Source organism: Petaurus breviceps, unplaced genomic scaffold, assembly GCF_028583685.1.
Source record: "Petaurus breviceps papuanus isolate PSGF00001 unplaced genomic scaffold, PetGlider_PUasm1.0 38, whole genome shotgun sequence".
NCBI classification, from domain to species: Eukaryota; Metazoa; Chordata; class Mammalia; order Diprotodontia; family Petauridae; genus Petaurus; species Petaurus breviceps.
In genome coordinates, this window is record NW_027186304.1 from 46,407,514 (window position 1) to 46,432,752 (window position 25,239).

A 25,239-nucleotide genomic window follows, 5' to 3' on the forward strand; every position below is an offset into this window, starting at 1 on the left:
TTGAGTCATTTACAAGTGAATTAATGCAATTTGAGTAGAACACACAGGTAGAAGAAGATGGAAAGGAGAGGAGAAAGAGGGGAGAGAGAGAGAGAGAAAGAGAGACAGAGATAGAAAAAGAGAGAGAGATGGAAAGACAGAATGGGACAGTGGAATTGGATAGTGGAAAGAGGTATTGAACATGGGTTTCACTTGCATCTCTGAAAATTAACTAGCTCTGTTCCAATGGACAAGTCACTCTCTAAACTACTGTTCCTCATCTGTAAAATGGGAGGAATAGAATTCATAATTCCTCTGTTGGCAAAATGTTATGAGATAATTCATACAAATCCCTTTGTAGAAAAAAAATTATATGACATATGTTCTTGAGCATATTAAATATAAAAGCTAGTATTTACGAAGCACTTTACTGTTTGCAAATATCTTTATCATCTCATGTAATCCTTATTTGGATATTAACATGAATGGAAATTGATACACTATATTAAGATATTAAATGACAGAACAAGATGATCAACATTTGTTTTTTACTATCTAGCTAGATTAGTGAACAGCTAATATCAAAGCTTTCTAAGGAATGTTTTGTATCTCTAGTATCAAACATACCTCTATAGGTCAATTTACAGGAAGGAGAACTCATAGGCTATTCTCCATTATTGTAAATCTAGGTAAATATATTTTGTATTCAATTTATTCACATGGGAGTCTCAGTATATTTGAGGGAATTTCATTATTTAAAAAAAGACACAGAGAAATAAAAAAAGAAATCAAGGAAACACTGAAAGCTGCTTCCAGACCTTATGGAATTCCTAAAATGTTCTGGTCATTGTGGAAACTGGAAAGATTTCTGTCATGATATGACAAAGTTTGTAACTAGCCAAAAAGAACTATGGGTGAGAAGATAAGAAACAGGCATAATGAGAATTTTCTCCTCTAAAGGTTGGCCAGAAGAACCACAAAAGATTTATATATATATATATATGTGTGTGTGTGTGTGTGTGTGTGTGTGTGTGTGTGTGTAAGTCTCCCCTTATATCAAATTTCTTGGATATCTATCAATCAGGGGTATTGGGCATTTCTATAGTAGACTATAGAAATATAGAAACATTTCTGTTATTTTCTGTATTTCCACAGAAATATAGATTCTGAACTGGAATTGTAGAGTATAAACTATGACCTGTTCTCCCACACTAAAAATTTTGAGTATGATAGCACCAACACCTTTTTGAGTACTGACCTAAAATTATGAGGTCAATCACTAGTAACTTGTCCAATAGATGACTGATGATGATAATGATTTTGCTATGACAATCCTGAAAATAAGAAAAAATAGGAAGAATAATTCATAATTCTGGTCTTTACCCTTAACTGTGATTCTGTGGTAAAGGTATTTGCATGGCTGAATAAAAGGCAAAGGGAACTGAGAATCACACTTTTGTTTAGATCATCAATAACAAAAAATGATTATTGCTGTTCAGTCATTTTTCAGTCATGTCCAATTCTTTGTGACCCCATTTGGAATGTTCTTGTCAGAAACACTTGAATGATTTGTCACTTCCTTCTCCAGCTCATTTTACGCATTAAGAAACTAAGACAAAGAGGTAAATTGACCTGTCTAGGGTCACACAGTTAGTAAGTGTCTAAGGCCAGATTTGTATTCAAGAAAGATGAAATCTCTCTGACTCCAGGCCCAGCATTCTATCTACTGCACTATGTAGCTGCACAAAATAAATTGTATTTATTGTAAATGTAAGGGTTTTTTTAAATAGATTTCCTTATTAGAAGAATTACATCTTCAGCAAGCAATTTGTGAAGCTATTAAAAGTGGAGAGATCTAGGTTGAACTCTTCACACATTCACATGATGTTCTTTAAGTTGCAAAAAATTTTTAAAATTCTAAACAAGTAAAATAAGCAATGTGCTAAAAGGTTACTTGTGACTACTGTCCCTTTGATTACCAGTCACACATAACCTTGCTAAAATTGCTAGTTTATTATGTAGCACTGAATGCTTGAAAACCATATTTTGCATTATTTCTTTTGATCCCCACAACAATCCAGTTAGTAGGTGCTCTCTTTATCTGTTTTATGCAGGAGAAAACTGAGAGGGGTTGAGTGATTTTGTTTTTTTTAAGGTCACACAGATAGTGTTTGACACAAGATTTGAACCCAAGTTTTCTTAACTCCAATTAGAGCATTAACTATTATGGTTACTGTCTCTTACAGTATATCCTCAAATATACATTTCTGACACAAACAGGGATGTGGGTGACTAATTTAGAATATATAATATAAATGTTTATTATTGAATTCATGAATACAATCTATGAGAATAAAAAGGGCTGGGGCAAAAACTTAAACTGTAATACTTTTTTACTTCCAAGGACAGAGTCAAGATGGCAAAGTAGAGGAAGCAGCCATGCTCTCCCAATATTCTCCTCTATATAACTTTAAAATAATGCCTCAAATAGAATTCTTAAGTAACAAAGCCAACAAAAAATCAAGGTAAGGGATTTTTTCCAGTTCAAAACAACTTAGGAAGTTAGAATGAGAGGTCTGTGCCACTGTGTTGTAGAAAGGTCTGGAGTTCAGCTGGCATCATCTTCAGGGTGGCAACAGCAGCAGCAGCTTCAGGAGTGCCAAAGATAGAGATAGTAAGGGAATCTGGCAACTGGTCAGAAAGAGATTACACGGGACCACTGTGCTAGCACTGCAAACAAGACAGATTACAGTTTGACAAATTCACCTCCCATATTCCATTACAGGACAGAATTGTAGGGTAGAGATGGGTGCCTGCAGTCAGACCCAAGGTATCAGGGGTACTGAACAGAGGCCCAGAGGAAGACTATCACTCACTACTAAAGGGGATCAGGAGCCTTTCCTAAATAAGGACACCGAAAGGGAGCAGTGACAAGATCTGTCCCCATATCACACCACTTCTAAAGCACCAAAAAGTTCCAAAATTCCAGATCCAGTTCTGAAAACACTAGAGGAAAAAAGTTTGAAGCTGAGAACAGTACTTGACCCAGAAGCTGGGAACAGAGCCCAACTTTAACATATATTTAAAAGTCAAGAAATAAGCTACAAAAATGAGCAAAGAAAACCAACAACAACAAAAATAACCTGACCATAAAAATCTACTGTGTTGAAAGGGAATATCAAGACACAAAAACTCAGAGGAAGACAATGATGTCAAAATAGCTACCAGCAATGCTTCAAAAAAATAGAAAAGAAAAGAAAAATATAAATTGGAGACAAGCCCAAAAGAATTTCTGGAAGAATTAAAAATTATTTTAAAAATGAAATAGGAGAGATAAAGGAAGCATTTGAGAAAAGAAATGAAAGTAATGGAAGAAAATTATGAAAAGACAATTAATAGCTTGGGAAAAGATGCATTAAAACACTGAAAGAAATAACACCTTAAAAAGAAGTTGGGGCAGCCAGGTAGCACAGCGAGTAAGAGCACTGGCTCCAGTGTCGGGATGACCTGGAGATCGAATCCCGGGTTCAGATACTCAGCACCACACCCAGAAATAACTGGCTGTGTAACACTGAGCAAGTTACTTAACCCCGATTGCTTAAAAAAAAAAGAATTGGTCAAATGAAAAAGACAGTACAAAAGCCCATTGAAGAAAATAACTCCTTAAAAAGCAGAATTGGGCATTATGAAAATAATAATGCCATGAGATATCAAGAAATAATAAAACAAAATTAAAAGAATGAATAAAATAGAAAAAAAGCAAAATACAGCATAAAAAATTTTTTGACCTGGAAAAAAGATTGAGGAGAAACAATTTAAGAATTATTGAAGGGGCAGCTAGGTGGTGCAGTGAGTAAGAGTGCCAGCCCCAGAGTAGGGAGAACCTGGGATTGGTTCTAGCCTCAGATACTTAACACCTACACAAAATAACTGGCCATGTAAACTTGGGCAAGTTACTTAACCACAATTGCTTAAAAAAAAGAATTATTGAACTTTCTAAAATCCATGTCTGAAGAGCCTAGACCTGGACATTTTATTTCAAGAATTTATATGAGAAAACTGTCCTATATTCTAGAAATATAGGGGAAAAATAGAAATTGAAAAAAAAATTCAACAATCATTTCATTTCCTAAAAGAGATTCCAAAATGAAAACACCCAGGAATATTATGGCCAAATCCCAGAGCTCCCAGGTGAAGGGGAACATGTAGCAAGCAACCAAAAAGAAACAATTCAAATACCGTGAAGTCACAGTCAGGATCACATAAGATCTAGCAGCTTCTACATTACAGGATTGGAAGGCTTGCAATATAATATTGCAGAAGGCAAACAACCAAGAATCACCTACCTAGCAAAATGGAGTTTAATCCATTTGGGAAAATGGACATTTAATGAAATATTGAACATTAAAGCCTTTCTTTTGAAAAGACCAAGGTTAGATGGATAATATGATTTTCAAATACAAGACTCAAGAGAAGCATAAAAAAAGGTAAATATAAGACAGAAATCATAAGGGACTCAAAAAGGTTAAATTATTTACAATCCTATATGGGAATATGATACAAGTAACTCCTTCTAAATTAAGGGATCAAAGGGCTTGGATATTGCAGAGGTCAAAGGAGGTAGGATTAAAATAAAGAATCACCTACCCAGAAAACCTGAGTGTTGTAACTTCAGTGGAAAATGTGGCTATTCAATGAAATAGAGGACTTTTAATCATTCTTGATGAAAAGACCAGATGTGGATAGAAAATTGGACTTTCAAATACAAGAAGCAAGAGAAGCATGAGAAGGTTCCTTTGTAAAAAGGAGGTGAAGAGCATGTTTCAGCATCAAGGGATATTATAGAAAGGGAAATGACAAGATTTTGAGACAGACTATGGGATTATGGGATGAGAGAGGAGACTTAAAAATTACACTGAGGTTGCAAACCTGAGTGACTACAAAGATGGTGGTGTTCTTAACAGTAATAAGAAGTTCAGAAGAGGGGTGGGTTTTGGAGCTCTGCTTTGGACAAGCTGAGTTTGAGATTCCTACATGACACCCAGATAGAAATATCGGATCGCCAGCTGGTGATGCAGAATTGGAACTCAAGAGAATATCATTTGCGAAAGGCTTCCCATTCCCTCCTCATTCCTTTATCAAGGATGCCCTTGATTCCTGTATAGATTAATTAATATAGAAATGTTTGGCATGATTGCACATGTATAACCTCTATCCAATTGCTTACTGTCTTAGAGTGGGAGGAGGGAGGGGAGGGAATTTGGAACTTAATTTTTTTTAATGAATGTAAAAAATCATTTTTACTTGTAAATTGGAAAATAAAATATTACTAAATGTTTTTTAAGGAAAGAAAAGCTAATTAGAAACAGAATAATTTAAGCCTAAAGAATGAGTAGATTAAAGAACAAATTATTAAAATAATAAATAATTTCAATATAAGTAAGACAAGTAACCAAAATTTGATCGCTACTCAATTTCCCACATGCAATCTATCTAGGCTCTTCCTCTCATTACACTCTGCTGCCATTTCTCCAGTGTTAGCTCAAGAATCTCATCACCTCTTGCCTGGAATATGCAAAAACCGGTTATTTGTTCTTCCTCCACCTGGACTATTACACTCCAGGCTTTTGTCCACAGCAGCTAAATTAATATTGCCACACCATAGAACTTGAGGCATGTCACTCTACTGTCTAAAAAACTTTTAATACAAGGGTTTTTAACTTCATTTCCAAGGTCCTTCAATGGTTCTATGGGTATATTTCCAAGGGATTGAAAACTCAGAAGAAAAAAAAAAGAAACTCAAGCAAAAAAAAACATCTTTATTTTCACCATTATTGATTTCCTTTGCAATCCTATGTATTTTATACATTTAAAAACATCTGTCTCTGAAGAAGTTCAGAGGCTTCCCCAGACTGTCCAAGGTGTCCATCACAAACACACACTCATACACTCCCGTACAGGTTAAGATTTCTTGCTTTAATGATTTCCTCTTGCCTCCAGGATAACTCCCCCCACCCTCCCAAAAAACACCTATTTTATATAAAGTTCTTTATTATATGGCTCTGTATCAGCAATGCCATATTCACAATGCCTATGAAAATTACAGATATGCTGATATAATTATCCATCACAAAATACATCAGGCTTGCCATATGGGGGAATAAGCTAGAAAATTTATTAAAATAACAAAAGACTGAGTCCCAAAACCAGAAAGTGAAAGCCATCAGAGTAGTTATGAAATTGGCACAGGTAGATAAAGTAGAAAGCACCCACATTCTCAAGCCTTTAAAACAGAACAGGCTACCTCAGGCAAAGGTCCTCCTCTCCCCACTCACAGCAACCACCCAGCATCCAAAAAGCCCGCTCCCAGCAGCTCCGGCCCCTGGCAGTCCTCAGCAGGAGTCCTTAGCAGAAATTCTGGTTGACTCAAAAAGGGCTTCGTACTGCCGCTGCCGCTGCTGCTGCTGCTGCCTTCGCTGCCACTGCTAGCCACCACAGGAACTCTAGCTTGGCTTCCACTTCCTTTTGCTCCGCCCCTTCCTGCTATGTCAGCAAGTCCAATGGGGCATGGAATATCTTTAAATCCATAACCCTTACAGGCTCTGACCTTACATCATTGCTAGAACAATTGATGTACTTTATCTACTTGTTTTTGTTATTATTTATTTACTTATTTTCATTTTATTTTCCTATGTAGATTTATCTTAATAAAGGATAACAATTTGGCATTATGTTACTAAATGGATTAGAATGAGTAGAAAGTGGGAATTTAGAGAAAACAATAAAAAGGTTTTGGGAAAAGTTTTTAAAATTTGACAAAGGTAATAGGGATCTGGTCTGAAATGGCTGCTATGGAAAATAAAGGGGGAGGTGGGAATGAAATGAAACAACATGAATTTCAGACCAGGCTAGTAAGATGGTTTCCACGCAGTTCAAAGGGATGGGAATGGATTTTGGCTGCAGGGAGAGGAGGAGACTATCTTACCTGGAAGTTATCTAGTACTAAAGAATCAAACAGGGTGATCTGGGCACAGTTGTTAATTAACACTTTAAGAAGATTGAAATAGAGATTGTGTTGGGTACAGAAAAGGCAAGTTTTAAAGAAATAATCTGCTCATAGGACACCTATGAGTGCAGTACTTTTATACATCCTTAGTGGTTTTGGGAGCCAGTGAGATGACAGTACTGGGAGAGACAACAGAGGACAGAATTGGCAAGATATGGTCAATTAATTAGATTGTGTATGGGGAGGGAGGAGGGAAGAGAATGAAGAATGAAGCTAAATGACAATTTTCTTTTATATAATTTTATCCTAAGAACATTTGATGGGATAGGTTTTCTGATATTTGTGACATTTGCTTTTTTGTTTTAGCAAGCATATTTTGAAAACAGACAAATAAAGGAGTCATGAATTACTAGATAGAATCTACAGAAAAACTGAGCACTTTGGTGATTAAACATTGTTCAAGCCAAATTATTTGAAACCCTCTCCCCCCCCAAGTGTGATTACCACAGAAAAATAAAGAAGTGATAGTTAAAGAAGCCATGATGGATCACTAAATCCACAATGGATTTACATGGATCACTGAATACATGAATCACTAAAAAAGGGGGGAGGAGGAATGTATGAGATCTATAAATCAACTAAGTCTTATAAAATGAGTTCTATATATGTCTAAAGAGTTAAGAAAAAAAAATAACCCCAAATTAAGAACTCAAGTGACAGAGAAAGTGATGGCATAAGATTTAAAAGGAAAATAAAGAGAATTTTAGAAGTGCATAGAAAATAAAAGGTCAGGGAGATATATCTCAAAGCTCTGGAGAGCTGGTGTAAGAACTTAGTGAAAAATGAAGTAGATATTACTGATGTCTTTGTCTACATGACCACTAGGGAGAGCAAGGGAAATATGTCATAAGAAAGATAGATTCTCATGGAAAAAAATGAAAGAAAATCATCCTTAACCATGATACACCTGAATAGGTTAAGAAAGAGAATAGCTGTCTTCTTAGATTCTGAAGATGCTATTAGATGGAGTGTAAAAAAAAAACTAAAACAAAGGGAAATAATTTAGCTCTTTGATTTTTAACCTGGGTTCTATTAACTTTATCTTAAAAAAAAGTGATAATGGTATTTCAATATAACTGTTTATTTTGCAATCCTATATAGTCTATTTTATTAATTTAAACTATTTTAATAGGGTTCCATAGGCTTCACCACATTGCCAAATGGTTGTGTATACACACACACACACACACACACACACAAAGAAGCACTGTCTTAAAATGAACTGGAATTATACTTATATCCCAAATAAATAAATTTGGAGAGTATATATTTTTTCTTAGCGATCAAAAGAGTTTAAACTTAATGGAAAGAATGGATAGAGCAAAACAAGATAAATAAGAACAATGTCTGCTTGAGATTGCAATTATCATTAATTTGGGATGATGACAGTAACCTTTAATTTTTAACATATCATCAGGTATCTGTCCAGTTTCAAGGACACTACCCAACCATCAATTAGCAGAGCAGTGGGTTATAAGAAAGGCCTGAGTTGACTTACATATTCCTAAAGATTATCAATCCATTTGTATAAGAAAAACACATACATTTTTTGCTATGTTTCTGTTTTTTTATATGAGAAACTATGTACATCAAATGGTTATTCTTTATAATGAGAAAATATAAGATGATTCAAATCATACAACCTAAAAATGAGGCAAAGAGGAAAAAGAATATTCAGTGCTACAGAAACTAGCACTGGGTCAAAAGTCAATAGATGTAGATTCAATTCCTATTTTTTCCTAATTGCCATCTTTGTGACCATGTCTGTATTATTTAATTCCCCTAGGCATCACAACTCCTTTACTGGAAAAATTAAGGTATTGGATTTGTTGCTCTCTGAAGTTCTTTTCCACTATCAATAGTATGAAAAAGCCAAAGGCAAAGAAACAGTATCACTATCATGAATCTGACTTAAATTAAGTCACTTCATTGAATCAAATTTTCTGCCTCTCTCCCATAGGCTTCCTTTTCCCCACCTTCCTCCCAACTGACTTAATTTTCTACAGTAGGAAAGACATTTTCTTCCTCAATAATCCAGGGCTTTAAAGTGGCTTGTCAAGAGATAATCATGGATTCATTTTAATGATTGATCTAGAAGGAATTTGGTTATTTCTGAAAGCTGTATTTACACTGATGTAATGATTGGTATAAAAAAATCACTGAGACCATTTATGGGGTGTAAAGCAGAGGGAATAGTCATATAGTGGGAAGGAAATAAAACAGATGGGAAGTTTAAGGGATATGGGTAGTATCTAAGATATTAAAAGAATCAGTGAAAGGCTGCAATTTCAGTGAGTGTGTCCTCTAGGGATGACTATGTAAAGACATCACCAAGAATCACTGAAGAATGAGAAATTGTGGTGGAAAATAAATAAAAAATTAAAAGAAACAAAAAAAAAGAAAGCCTGGAGAGATTGAAGTATGTCCTGCTAGAGCAAGTACCTACACTGAGAGGATCTCAGATTCAATTAATTATCTATTAGTGGACACAGGAATTGACCTTGAAATCATGGACACCTGGACATCAAATCTCTCCTACTCCCCTCGGCAAAACATTTAACCTCTATAAACAACTTCTGAGTTCTGTAAGTGGCAAAGAAGTTGCCAATCAGTATTAGTACAGGAAGTTTTCTCATTCAGCATTTACTCTTGTAAGATAACAGGTCCAGTATTATCCAATCTTTATTTAAGTAACTATGATTTTGCTGAAAAAAATTATTTTGGAGTGTAAAAGAAATAATATATTCAATATCATAAAAGACTGAGGATCAGGTCCAGAAATGAAGTATTATACTCTAAGGTAGACTTATTTTTCTCTGCTGCCAAATTAGTAGAGTTCAAATTCTAAAGATGTATATTTTACCCCCTCTTGGCAACATATTACACTTTAATATCTGGTTTAAATCCCTCTTGCTATTATTAAGCCTCTTGCCTCCTTTAAACCTGAAAAAGAAACTAAATGGATGCTCATTCTCTTAGCTATATCAATCGTGTCTTGTCCAGCCCATTGAACACATTTATTTATTCCCCAAATACTTATGTTAGGTTTTGTTAGAGGTTGTTGTTGTTGTTATTGTGTGTGTATGCGTGTGAATGTATGTGTTTCCTTCTGTTAGAAGCAGTTATGTTTCAACATATGGTCTGCAGTTTTTTTTTTTTTAAGGAAGGTGTTTTTTTTTTCTTGTTTTGTTTTCTTTTTTCTTTTTCTTTTTTAAATAAGGACAGAATGTATCCAGGCTGTTCTTTGAGTTTCACTTGAATATTCTTTGAAGTTCTGAAAATTGACAGTATAATTCTCTAGACTAACCATGTTGCCCTATTTTCTTGCTTTGATTCTCTATTATCTGTAGGGTTTTATGCAGTTTTCATTTAGTCCATTTCTGTAAAAAGCATGACAGATATTATTGATGTCCATTTTCATTCTTTTGAAAGACAAAGTATTTCTAGCCCAAATGACATATTTCATTGGCACTTTGAGACTTGGGGGGGGGAATGGGATGGTGGTAATATAGGCAAAAAAAGTTTGCATGATTTGTATGTGGGAAAAGATATATTAGCTCTCATTACTAAGAATATGTCATTATATGCTTTGTGCATGGAAGAACATAGTTAAGTACAAAGTGCATAGGATTTTGAGTCAGTAAAGCATGATTTTAATGACAGCTGTAACCCCCTACTATCTGCACAGCTTTGGGCATACCATTTCTTCTGTTAAAGTCTCAGTGTCTTCATTTGCAAAATGAGGGGATTGGACTAGCTGATATTTTTACTAAGTGTTATAATCTTAAAGTCAAAGAATTGTTTTGAGTTTTAAGTTATATATATATATATATATAATATGACAAAGAGAGATTAAAACTGCACTAAGAATTTTGACACACTATGAATTCATTATCTCATCTTCTCCCTCCATGCTAGAACTTCCAAAGTTTATTTCATTGAATTAATATCAGAAAATCAGAAAATTCTTTCAACTAGAGGGACTTTGAATTACCTGAGTCAATCCTTATTTTTACAGGTAAGAAAACTAAATTCCAGAAAGATTATTTAAATAATCACAGTGTCTTTGAATTTAGACTAAAAATATTCTTTGATGGCTAAAAGTGCCTTTCTCCTCCCATCTCAATCTGAGTCTAGCATAATGATTTTTAATAGAGCTAAATATAAAGTATTTTGCTTGAGTTCATAAGATCAACTGCACAAATACAATAATTATGTTGTTGATTATTTTAAAAATTTAAAAAGGTTTGTGTTGTAGAAAAGATTCATAATTTAGGGTAGCCTAGCACTGTGTCCTGACTCTCAACCTAGTTTCCTGCTACTTTATAATATTCAAAGGATTCTTTAGTGAACATTTCTCCAGTTAATACTCTGTCTCTCTGTCTCTCTGTCTGTCTGTCTGTCTCTCTCTGTCTCTCTGTCTCTCTCTCCCTCCCTTCCTGCCTCCCTCCCAAAGGGGAAAATGTGAATAAGCTTTGGAAGGGGCACTACATGTTTGTGTGGGTGTGGGTGTCCAAGAGCAAAGTAAAAGCTAGAATCGTTTTTGTATCCATATTCATAAAGTAAATTATCCAAATCCTACTAAAAGATATTTGAGTTTGGGAGCTATTCATGTCTCTAGACTAGGTATAACTGAAGAGACACAACAAACTTTTTCTACTATAACTCTATCAATAATTCTTGCTTCTTCAAGGTCACTTGAATTCTTCCACCTTACCAATGATTCAACATTCAACATTTACATTTTAACATCATTTGAAAAATCTTATTTATTTAGGTACTTATTTATAACTCCTACCAGATAAATAATGAAAAAAAAAATAAGGAAAGGTCAGGTCTAATACCACCACTGTCACACATTCTACAATTTTCCATCTCATCATTGCTATTAATCATACCCTTGGTTTCATATTCTTAAATTATGCCAATTTTGTGACTATATCAATACCTAAGCAAAGAGGACTTTTACAGATAACTTTTATAGATACCTCTTACCTTTTATGTAATTCTAATATTTAATATACTAAAGAGTAGGGGCAATATGTTGTGGTATGAAATATTTGAGACAATAAAAACATATTGGATTTAGTGATAGGGGAGCTGAGTTCTAACCCTGATTTTACTACCAATCTACTATCTCTAGGGCCTTTGCTAAGTCAGTTTATGTCAGCAGGCCTCAGTTTTATCATCTGTAAAATGAAATATTTGCATTCTATTATTTTCAACGTTTCTTCCGGGTTTAAATTCTTTGGTTATTATTTCATTGTTTTCTCCTACTATAATTAGGTTGACAATGGAAATAATAGCATGCATTTAAATAATGTTTACAAAACATTGGGCATAATTCATCTCATTTGAGGTACATCAAATATACAAAAGAAATGAAGCTCAGAAAGGAATTGAATATTGCTTGATCTAATCAGGGTTTATAAAAAGATATCTGAATAGGCTGGAATTATAGACAGAGAATAAATGATTTTTCCAGAGTCACACAGATAGCAAGTATCTGAGACAGTGGATTCTTCTTTGAAAATAGAATCAAAGTATTTTAACATATTACCTGTTGATTAAAGCTTGTTTTTTTGGAAAGTATGTTAGTTGGTAAGAAATGCTATTCTCCAAACAGCTAAGAAAAAATGCAACTAATACCATTTATAGGTCATGGATTTTTCCTGAAGATTAAACTATTATTAGAGTATCATGCCAAAGATTTATCCTATCATACTCCATTGAATTTCGTAGGTAAAAGGGGGTATTTTGGGTAATATATTCCTCTTTCCCAAAAACTTGAACAGGTAAAACTATAATGATATTCACAAAAAATGGTCATTTGGCCTACAAATTTGAGAATCATAGAATATTGTATGCATGGCTAATAGTATGGGTTTTAATAAATTCCACCGACTGACTGAGAAAAGAAAGTATTTGGATAAGCATCTAATCCCACTGTCCAGTTTTACAGATAGGAAGACTGTAACCTAATGAATTACTACAATACCTATAAGAAGAATTGATTTAGTCAACAGTCTTGGTCGTTGAGTCAGAAGGTGCAATTCCTTCACCTGTTAGTTGTGTGATGATAAACAAGTCAATATTTATGAAAGGTCCTTTCCTCATCAATAGGAAGATGGATTCTACAAATCATAATCTGGTAATCTTCCCTTCAATTTCTGGAAAAGTTGAAGAATACCTAATTAAAGATGTGTTTTGTAGTCATGAAGAGTCACATAACTTCATCAAGTATAGATCATAGAGGATGCCTGGATTGTAGTTTTGTTTCTGACTCATTCACTCATTTTAGGTTTGGGGCATAATAAGGACATAGGAAAGAGGAAAGAAAGGCACAATGAAGAATCAAGGACCTCCAGCACCTATCTATACGATATCTTACCAGTACCTTGAATCCAAAACAGAATCTATCTTCCTCTAAAACCTACCCCTCTTCTAAATTTTCCTATTTTTGTTAAAGTCACCTAGGTTCATAAACTCAGAATAAATTTTGACCTTCCCTCTCCCTCACAAAACCCATATTAAATCACTTATCAACTTAAATCTGTTATAACTAGGAGCCAACTCCAACAGACTCACCAGAACTAACTGTGAAATTTCCAGTGTGAGCATCACTATCTTGGAGATTGGAAAATGCTACAACTCAGGGCTAATTTATTGTTCTTTTATTATTAAAATTTAAGAAATTGAGAAAATGCAATTAATGAATATTAAACTTAAGTTTGCTGAATTTTTTTCCAGAGTCAGTTATTGAGCATTAAACAGCTTACCCCTCTTTAAACCATCCTCTTTTCTATTATATATAGAATATTATACATGTTAGCTATCTAGATTATATATATATATGTGTGTGTGTGTGTGTGTATATATAATGTATATATAAAACCATCCCAGAAATAACATTTAACCTTGACATATCCTCTTTTCTCCAAGTAATGATTAAAACAATCGATCTATCAATTATAAAAAAAAAATAATCTATCTTCTCTATGGACTTTCAGTAATGCAAAATTTGCAGTTTCCTTCCCTTCTGTGCAATTTAGATCTAATTAAATGTCAACAAAACCCTGATGTACGAAGTGAGCTTGTAAATCTTGTTTCCATAGCAGACAAGTCTAAAAATAGACATCAATTTTTAATTTTTTCCCTATCTTAGAATTAAAAATGCTTAAACAAAGGCACCACTTGATATACATATATGTGTGTGTTTGTGTATACATATATACACACATATATATGTGTAATAACTATTGGATGTAGTTGAAAATTTCCTATTTAATATTCACTTGGATTTTTAAAAATCATATACTATGAGCTTAAACTGGCTCCATAAACAAAGTCCCATTTCATACAAATATTCTTGATATTTAACTTTGGATGATTTCCTTTAAGTAACCAATTTTCTATATGTTTCTCAAAATTCTAGCATCCCCACTACATTGGGTCTCCTTTAAATACTTTCAGTATGTGAATAAGCCATTGGTGCAAGAATGAATTAAAGACTTTGAGATAATACAGATTACAAACATTGCTTCCAACCAACAAGTTCAATACTTGCTGAATAAAAAGTAGTTTTAATAAATGTTTTACTAGCCCCTCTATCACTACCATTATTATTAGGGATTCATCATATTAGTTAAATGATAACCCTGTGTAGGGTTGCAAGGGTCTCAAGACCCTTGGTTATAGTATACTACAGATATAAGAGAGTAGGTGGTTAAACTGTGTTGAAAGAGTTTAAAAATACTATAGTAAGAAAAAGCAAATAAAGATGAAAAATAATTATATCTAATATTTACTTATTCTGTCCAAAGAGTGAGGCATATTTTAAAGATAGGCTGAAGATAAATTAAGTATCTTTAGGCAATTAAATATGAATCTATGCATACCCATAATTCACTTTGGTCACAAAAACTAAAACTAAGTGGATGATTAAATATGGTTACTTCTTAGAGAAATATAAGTAATCTTAAGTACTACCAGGTACAAATCTGGAAGTAATGCTTATAAAATCACCAAGAATGTAATAGATATTAATTGGCTAAAGATACTTAATTTATCTTTAGCCTATCTTTAAAATATGCCTCACTCTTTGGAACCAAAAAGCATATGATGAAATATAGCACTATTTTAATAAATAGTATCCCTGCTGAACATACTAATACTAAATTATAGGAGGCAAATTAAATGTAGACAAGGGAAGTAAGGAAGTCAGAAAATAACATATTTTGTTTTATTTGTCTAAAGATAAACCACCTCAGAAATAACATTTAGCCTTGACATATGTTCTTTTATTCAAGTAATGATTAAAACAGTGGATCTATCATTTGTAAAAAAATGATCTAACTTCTCCATGAACCTTTCTGCAATAGAAAATTTGGGGTTTCCTTCCCTTCTGTCAAATTTAGATCAAGTTAAATGTCAACAAACCCCTGATGTACCAAGTGAGCTTGTAAATCTTGTTTCCATAGCAGGCAAGTCTAAAAATAGATATCAACTTTTAATTTTTCCCCTATTTTATAATTTAAAAATGCTTAAACAAGGACACTACTTTAAAATGAGTGAGATCTTGCAAATTTATACTGGAACAAAGTATTCCTTAAGATATCTGTAGAAATTCTAGCAATTAAAACAAATCCATTTAAAGATGAACAGCTTAAGTGACACAGTTTCATAATTTCAGAAATCACATTTCTCTTCATGGCTTCCCTTTTTCAAATATAAATAAAAGACACTGTCTTTGTCCATATATTGTTTGGCTATCAAACATCCGAATCACTAGACTCTCAAACCGGGCTTGGGAATAATAGATCCCTGAGTGGCATTCATGAATTGAGCTTGTTGAGCAACTTTAATTTTTTTTTCTTGTCCATGACATTTGAGTTCTCAAAATAATTCTAGCATCTTCTTTATGCAGCATTTGATTCATCTTTTTGATCATGTATAAATGTTATTTTGAAAGTTTATGGGAAGTGGAAGCTAAGGAGGGAAGTTATTAATAGCTGGAGAAGAGCCAGGTTATTCCAGTAATTTCATCTGTACAACAGAGATGAGCAAGGGAATTGATAACATGTTTAAATTCTATTATTAAAAAAAGAACCTGTACAGTGTTGCTGTTTTGTATTTTGCTTAATTGAGTGCAGTTATAAAAAATGAATCCATCAGTATGATCCTTCACAGGTTGTTTTGGAGGTTGAAGGCATTTTTCTGAGTCACTGGAAACTGCTACCCAGGAATAAATCACATGGCAATAGAGATCTGTGTATTGAATTTTAATAAATTGTCATCATTTTCATGTTCATCATCAAGAAATATTTATTGAGCATCAAATTCTATTCAATCCAACAGGCATTAAAACCCTGCTATGTATGTGGCATATTGGATGAAAGGCTGGCTGTAGAGTAAGAATGATTTAAGGTCAAGTACTGCTTTTCATACCTAGTACTATCAATGTGGGAAAAAGAAAAGTGATTAACCTCTCAGCGACCCTCCCCCAGAAGTCCCATAATACCCTAATTTATAGTGGATCTGTAACAAACAAAGGAAACCGGATATTGATAACTTGAGACAAATTTTCGAGGGATAATATTTAAACTTTAGAATAGTGTTTGTTATTTTATTCCAGTAGGGAATATTTTGTCCAGTATTGGTGCCGCAATGGAGAAATTACAGCAATATATTAGATAGCATTAAAAAACATTCACCAGGGCGGCTAGGTGGCACAGTGAATAGAGCAATGGCCTTGGAGTCAGGAGGACCTGAGTTCAAATCTGAACTCAGGCACTTAACACATCAACAACTGCCATACGCTCCCCCCTCCAAAAAGCAAAAACAAAACAAACAAACAATGATCAAGGATCTGCAGTACGAACCACAGAAAGAAAACCTAAAGGAATGAGGAATGTTTAACTTTGATAATCAAGGCTATGAGTTTGGTGCTGGTGGGCATGGTACAGTTGTTATTGGTGCTGATTGTTATTTTGGAATGGAGAAGGGAGGGATGATACTGATCTTCAAGTACTTAAAATACTGTCATGTGGAAAAAGATACAACTCAGAACAATAAGTTGTTAATAAAAAAATAAGGAAAAACATTCCTAAAAATTATTGTTATACAAAAGCAGAATGCATTGCTTCTTGGGCCAAAATGGATACCCTCTCACTGGTATTTTCAAGTAAAATCCAATGAGCACTTACCAGGTTGATTTCTTGAAGATTATTTTAGTTTATTTGTTTGTTTATGTTATTAAAACCCTACTATAAATGTAGCATAGTAGAAAGAATGCTGATGGGAGCTATATAACCTTTCAGATCCCTTTCAAGTCTTAAATTATGATCCTTTAAATCATTCACTTGCATTGTAGAGCAAATTTCGACACTGAAAGTCACCAATAGAATTGAAGTCACAGGTCCAAACAAACAAACAAAAAAAAGTGCATGGCATTGCAGAAAAAAAGGGGGAGGCATGGAAAAATAGCTGCTACACTCATGGTATTACCTTTTACTAGATACAACCAGAGGTCTAGCCAAAGGATTAAAGTCACAGTAGTATATCTATAGTAGAAAACTAAGTTTAGCAAAGAGGCATAATACAGTGGAAAGAAATCAGTAGACCAAAGATTCGAATTCAAAAACTGCTACAGATTCTGATCTTGAGCAAGTGATTTAACCTACTTGAGCCTCAGTTGCCTAATCTGTAAAATGAAGTAATTATACTAAAGGACCTTTGAACTCTCTTTCATTGCAAGGTCTGTGATACTATAAGGATGTCAGAAGTTCTATAAGGCATTGACTTTTTAATCCCCCTTTTTTTCCAGGAGAAAGAAGAAAAGAGTTCCTTGGTGTTCAAGTGGAAATAGAAATGTGTGAGGGAGGGTGGTGATGCTTATTCATCGGGTGGTAAATTATTCTTGACGTTAAGGCATCAAAATTATAACTGCAGGGCAGCTGCTGACCCAGAACCACAAAATGATGATTATCCCCTTCTCTTTGATGTGCACATTCTAATGCCATTAACTCTGAAGAAAAGGGGGAGGATGCACTTCAGCACTTGGAGACTTCATTCCAGTATCTGATCAAACTCACCAAGTGGAAATGGTAGTAGCCAGGTTGTCTAACCTGAGTTTTGTGCAGTTTGAATAAATGAAAAGCCCTGGGCCTGACACTAATCTTCTGGATTTATAGATTTCTTACTTGGCTGCATAAACTGCTTGGCTTTCTTTCCTCTAGTTGTAAAAAGAGCTTCAGCCTAAATCCTAGCAGGAGGCTTTGGCTCTAGAAATATGCTAAAACAAAAGAGATTGTCTAGCTTTCATTTTCAGCTTAGAGGGTTAAAAGACTTGGAAAACAGTTGAAAATGCAGTGTCTTTTCTAAGCACATAAAAGAGAGGTGACTATTCACTACATATTTACAATAATTGGATATATTAAAATCTTTTAATCATCATTATATTGATATGTTCACAGTTTTTATAGATGAAAGGGACCTTATAGGTCATCTAGTCCAACTCTGTCTTTTACAGATAGATAAACTGAGGTCCAGAAAAATGAAATAATTTGCCTGAGATCACACAGTTAATAAAGTGGCAGAAATGAGGTTCAAACCCATGTCTTTTTACTCCCAGAGCCCTGCATCTCCCTTCTTATCATCCAGCTTCTATCTTTCTCTCTCTGCATATATGTGTGTATATACACATGCATTTGTGTATACACACATACATTTGTGTACATATGCACACACATATGAAGCTGATTCCTATATTTAAACTCATTCCAACTTTATTTCAAGCTCCAAATATAGCATAATCCTACGGCCAGAGCTACATAGGAAAAGAAATTATAGGACTGAACAGTTAATTGATGAATTCACAACACTTGGCCAATATTAAAGGAGAAAACCACTAAGTTTGATTTGGCCACACAATTTCCCAATCCTTACTTACATAGCTGTATGCTATGGAGATCTGACCTAGGATGGAGCTATTTGGCATGTGTATATTTCACCCAGAAAATTGATATTTCACTTAGGCTTCTTTTATGGCAAGATTAGATTCCAAGGCCCAGTGTCCCTTTATGGTTTTTGAGAAAATCACTCAAGTGCTGCCTTTATCATTAAAAGAGCTGGTCTTTTTCCTTTGGGCAATTTTAGCTCTGTTTTCCTCTTATATCTCTTGTGATCTTTTAGAAGGTCAAGCTATTTCTTTTGGTGGAGGGGAAGGTAGATGCTATAACCAACATCTTGATTCTCCTATCTTTCATAAAGCCTAAGGGAAAAATTGACAAGTTCTTACCCAGATTTAACCTTAAAATAAATAAATACTATAAGGCTATGTTCTTTTGACTGAATGTTTTTAATTAGAGCAAAGTGCTGAGCCAGGCTGAGTTTTGAATAGGTGAAATTTGTCTTTGGCCCTCCAAGCTCGTTTCAGTTTTGCCATCTAGCACCTCTCCTTCCCTCAAATTGATACTAGTTCTGTTTAGCCTGAAGGCTTTTTTTCCCTGATGCCAATTTATCCTGTTGACTCTAGCTTCCCAGATAGTATATTGGTGTCCTCCACCAAGGTTTTTCCTTACAAGTCCCCATTCTGTCTCAAACACGAATTTATTGCTAAAGGGTGCTTCCCCACTTCACCCCCGGTCTTCACAGATATGTCTGTGAGGAAGCTTTTCCGTATGGACCAAGTTTTCTCTATCTTTAAATCTAGTTACAATTGAGTTAGTTTTAGGAAAATGGTAAAATAGGAAGAATCCAGAGGCAAACTCCAAAAACTCATTCAATTCCAAGACAAAGTATAGTTCATGCCTTGTTTTTAAGGTGACATTGTGGACATGGCATCATTACTTTTGCTACCTAGTACATTAACTTCAGACTGAGCTAAAAAGAGAAGGTGGTATGAGAAGAAGTTAGTGGGCAAGCTCCTACTAAAATACCTATTCTAGATCCCTAACTAAAATCATGAAAACCTCCTTAAGTACTTAAATTGTGTGTGTGTGTGTGTGTGTGTGTGTGTTGTCCGTTCTTAAAGAGGATCATGACATCAGGAAGATGTAGTTATCAAATTCAACTCCAATATTAGGGGGCACACTATGTCTTGAGGCAGACAAGTTCATTTAAAAAACACCATTCACCTTTTCATGGATAAGTAAGTTTGGAAAAACACCCACAACTATCCTGTGTGCTTAGCTACATTTTTGAGTTAAAGAATTTGAGCCTCAAGGCTCAAAGAGAATCATGATCCCCAGAGAAATATGACTTGTCAACAATTTCATATAAATTAAATAACAGAGGAAAGATTTTAATTTAGGTCCTTTGACAACAGGTCTATTACTCTTCTACATTACACTGCCATTCAGGTTTCAAATGGTTAACTTGATTCTGTAGCATTTTTTTAATTGATCCTACTTACAATTGTTTCTTTTCTTGCCCTGTAACTGCCTACGTCATGGTTCTTTTTCTCTGAACTACGTGCAGAAATTCAACTGGCTTATAATAAGTTAAGTTCAGAAATCCTGCAGTCCTTCTAATTATTGCTCTATTTTTACCTCAAGGAATTATACTGTTCTTGAGGGCTGCAGGTGGTCATCAGGGAATCTGTTCTAGTATCTTTACACAACCCAGCTATCCTTCAAGGATGTCCAGTTTGCTATCCAAAGAAGTCTGGTCCACTCTCTTTTAACCCAGGCAGGTTCAAATGGTGAATACTTCTTAGTCATGGGAAGGAAAGGCGATTGTTGCTAATCCCCATTCCCAAACTTCCAACCAATCATATTGTTCACCTTGTTGCAGGTATATAACCAGTCATATTGTCTTCAACCCTGTGATGTCACTTACTCTACTTTATTCTTTGTTCTAACCATATAAAAATTAGTGGTCTTCATCTTGAGGTCTTTGGTTAAAAGCTGGGGTGAATCACTAACCACTTTATTAATAGGTTCAGTGCCCCATTGATAAACTCTTATCTTGCTTGGTGAGAAGGTGCCTCTATCTATCTTTGTTGAATTATACTCTTGACAGCCTGAATGACTTACCCAATGTCATGTAGTCAGCAAGTGTCAGAACTAGGACTCAAATACAGGTCTCATCTCCAAAGTCAGTGCTCCATCCTCTGCACCAAACTGTCTGCCATACTTTGATCCAAACTCCAGCTCTATGTAGCTTCCTTTTACTGTTTTTAGTTCAGCCTTCTGAATTAAAAAAAAAGATGGGGGAAAAATTAATATATTGGACATAGCAACATTTCATAAAGTAGACAGCAATAAATATTAAATATTTTCTAAGGAATGTACTCCTAATTTTTGACCAGTCTTGTCTGTCATGGTTTTGAGTACTTCTCTGACCATTATGATAATTCTCATCTGGACATATTTTAGGTTATTAATGTCTTGTGCATGTGGAACCCAGAAAAATAAACATTTCAGATATGGTCTGACTAGGACATAGTAGAACTCCCACAATCATAGTCAACTAGCATATATTAAGTGTTCTCTGTCATGATATTATCAGCATAATGTTTTCCAAAAAAGAACCTAGACAATTGCATTGATTGTAAAGAATCCCTCTTATATTTGGTCTCTGTGAAGAATATATTCCATGACAATAGCAATTAACTTTGATGAAAACAGCTCTGTTTTATACTACTCAATATGGAAAAAGTGCTGAAGCTTTTTGTGTTTACATCATCGTCCTTTCAAATCCTCTGACACCAAAAAGATCAAGCTTTCCATTGTGACAAAGACAAATAATTAAACAAAATGAAGAATAAATGAAGAATGAATTTTTCTTAGAATGTGTACCATATACTATTCTAGTAGTCTCCTGTCTCTCTCCTCTAAATGTAAATCTTGGCACTATAAATTAACTCAGAAGAAAAAAGAAAATCAATCAAAGGATTTAGCAGCTTTTTAAATATCATTTGTCCACAGGAGAGGGAAAAAACAACACTATTATTTCAAGGAATACTTGGGTATATCATTACTGTGACAATTTGGGAAAAGATAACTATAAAGATCATTTCAGCCCATGTGGTAACATCTTTTACAGAGAATTAGGAGTTAAACAATTTCAATAAAGAACGAATAAAACTCAATAAATGCAATCAATTTAGTGATGGAAGGTAAGATTAAGTGAAGGTAACAAAAACTGTGTTGGAAGAAAAGTAATTAAACAAAAATGAAGAATACAGTGAACTTTTCTTGGAAGGTCCACCATATACTGTCCTGGTAGCCCCCTATGTCTCTGTTCTGAATACCTGGGTACTATGAATTACCTCAGAAGAAAGTAGAAAATCAATCAAAGGATTGATTCCAAAGAAAAGAAAAGAAGTATTTCTCCTTTCAGTCAAGAGATAGGAGTCTATAAGTAAAGAATCTTGAATACATTATTAGCTGTAGTTTATCCGGTGGTCAATTTTGTTAAACTAACTCTGTTACAAAGGCGGGTTCAATAAGTAGGTATAGAATATGTGTGTATGTGTGTGTAAAGGCTATAATGTTAAAAACACATAATACTTAAAGAGAAAATATTGTTCAGAAGTAAGAAATGAGAGAGACTAAAGGATTTAGAATATGCAAAAGCATCAACTTTATATAATAGCCATTTTCTTCAAAGACAGGCTTGGAAGTCAGTGATGATTGCAAACAAAAATTAAAATTATAAAATATGAATTGATTATTTTTAATGGACAACATATGACTGTTTCCTGATGTGAGTCATTTCTGAATTAGCCATCTGTGCACAGTCACACCACTTACTTTTTAGAACAAAAATCAAAATCATTACTAAAGTATTAGAAAAAAATAACAATAAGACATGGTACCCAACTGAGGTACCCAAACCTGACCTACTTAAAAAAGCTGATGATGGGGGTGGCCAGGTAGCACAGCGAGTAAGAGCACTGGCTCCAGTGTTGAGAACACCTGGAGATCGAATCCCGGGCTCAGACACTTAGCACCCACCCAGAAACATCTGGCTGTGTAACCTTGAGCAAGTTACTTAACCCCAATTGCTTGGGGGTGGCCAGGTGGCTCAGCAAGTAAGAGCACTGGCTCCAGTGTCGGGATGACTTGGATCAAATCCGAGCTCAGATACTCAGCACCACACCCAGAAATAACTGGCTGTGTAACCTTGAGCAAGTTACTTAACCCCGATTGCTTTAAAAAAAAAAAAGCTGATGATGTCAAAAAATGAGAAGTAGATAAAATGATTATGGATTTGTAAAAAATACATCAGCATGCACTATCATTGTTTCTTAAGTTCAATGTAAGTTCATTTTCACAATGAGGACTCCAATGGAGGCTAGCAATGTTGGTAACCAGTATATACTCCCTGACAAAAGTGGAACTATGGTAGCCAAGAGAGTAGCACACTTTTAAAATATAAACTCATTTGTACAATATATGAAAGGAGATGGGTGAAAAGCATCACCTTGTAAATAGTCAGAAACAGTAGGCAGAAGAATGTTTACAGAGGGTCTGATTAGAGACCCTACTAATGGAAGGGGTCCTGAGGTTATTTTACAGTGAACTTAAAGAGAACACCAAATCAGCAAACAGGTGAAAACATATATAAAGGCTATACATAAATACCTTTTTTATTCTTTATTCAAATCATTGAGCAAAAATAATTAATAACCAAAGATGCCGCACAAGAGACGTCCCTCCTGGCTGATGCTAATCTGCCCGTTGTCTCTCTTTGGGTAAGACTGGTCAGATCCACATAACTGTACTTCAACTTTCTCCTGTGTGATTGTTCACAATTTAAAGCTGGGTTTATTGTTTTGTTTTTTCTAACCACATGTCTTCACCCTACCTTTAACATATTATTGCGCTTTAATCCCCTTCATACTCACTTTGGTCGAATCAAACTGGCCTCCTTCTTCCTCATACATGATTTCCATACTTCTGTCTCTGACTTTTTGCATAGGCCATGCCATATGCCTAGGATGCAATCAAACTACCTCTTACAATTCCTGGTTGTCCTCAAAGAAGAGCTCAACTGTCTCTCTCCTATGCAATGCCTTTTCTGATTCACCCAGACACCAGGATATTCTCCCTAACACCTAATATGTTGTGTGTATAAATGAAAATACATGCATGTACACACAAGGAAATGCATATGTGTGCATATATTATGTATGGAAATGTGTGTATGTATTTTTAAATCCCTGTAATAACCAATCAAGCCCCACACCACACATAAACTTGATATATACCCACATGTTGTCTTTCAATGAGAGAGTGTAAACTTCTGGAGAACAGGAACTTTTTCATTTTTGTCTTTTTTCCCAGGAGTAAAGATAATATCTGGCACATAGTAGGTACTTAATAAATGTTGATTTACTGATTAGGACTTTTCCTACTTTCCATCATTTCCTTTTTCTTGGCTTTACATTTTCATTTATTCCTGCTTCTTTAGGTCAAAAATAATTTTCCTTGATAATGGTAAAAGAAACAATAGAGGAGTTGGACAATGCTGCCCTCTCTGTGTCATACATTACTATTGTCTATCTTTCCCAAAAGATATATTCCTTCCTTGTATAGGTTTTCTAAATGATTTTTTAAGTTTTTTTTGTGTAATTTCTCCACATGCTAGATTTTAATCTTCCTGATACTATTCATAGTTTCACAGATTTTGAGCTAGAAGGAATCTTAAAGATCATTTTACAATCCTTTCATTTTGAAATTAAGGAAACTGAGGCTAAAAGGCTTAAGTGATTTGCCTAAGATCACCCAAATAGCAAATAGCAGAGCTGTTTGCCCCTCTAGAAGTGCTATTCTTTTCCACTGTATCAGTCTGCCATAGAAGGAATACAATTTGATTTCAGCCCTTTCCTAACATAAAGAGCTTTTGTTGTTGTTGTTCTTGGAATAATAGAAAAGAAAGGAAAGGAGAAAAAAACAAGATCAAAGTCCCCAAACCAGAACACCAGTCAACCAACTCCTATGATTTCTCCCAATGTAACTGTAGAAAAGTCACTTAACATTCCTGGGCCTCAGTTTCTTAATCTATAAAATGGTTAGTTCAGACTAGAAGAACTCTGAAATCCCTTCTAAACTGGCATATAGAACAAATCCTCTCTCCTCTCTTCTCCATTTCCCTGCCTCTTCTCTCCCCTTTTTCCTATCCTTCCTTCCTTCCTTTCTTCCTTCCTTCCTTCCTTCCTTCCTTCCTTCCTTCCTTCCTTCCTT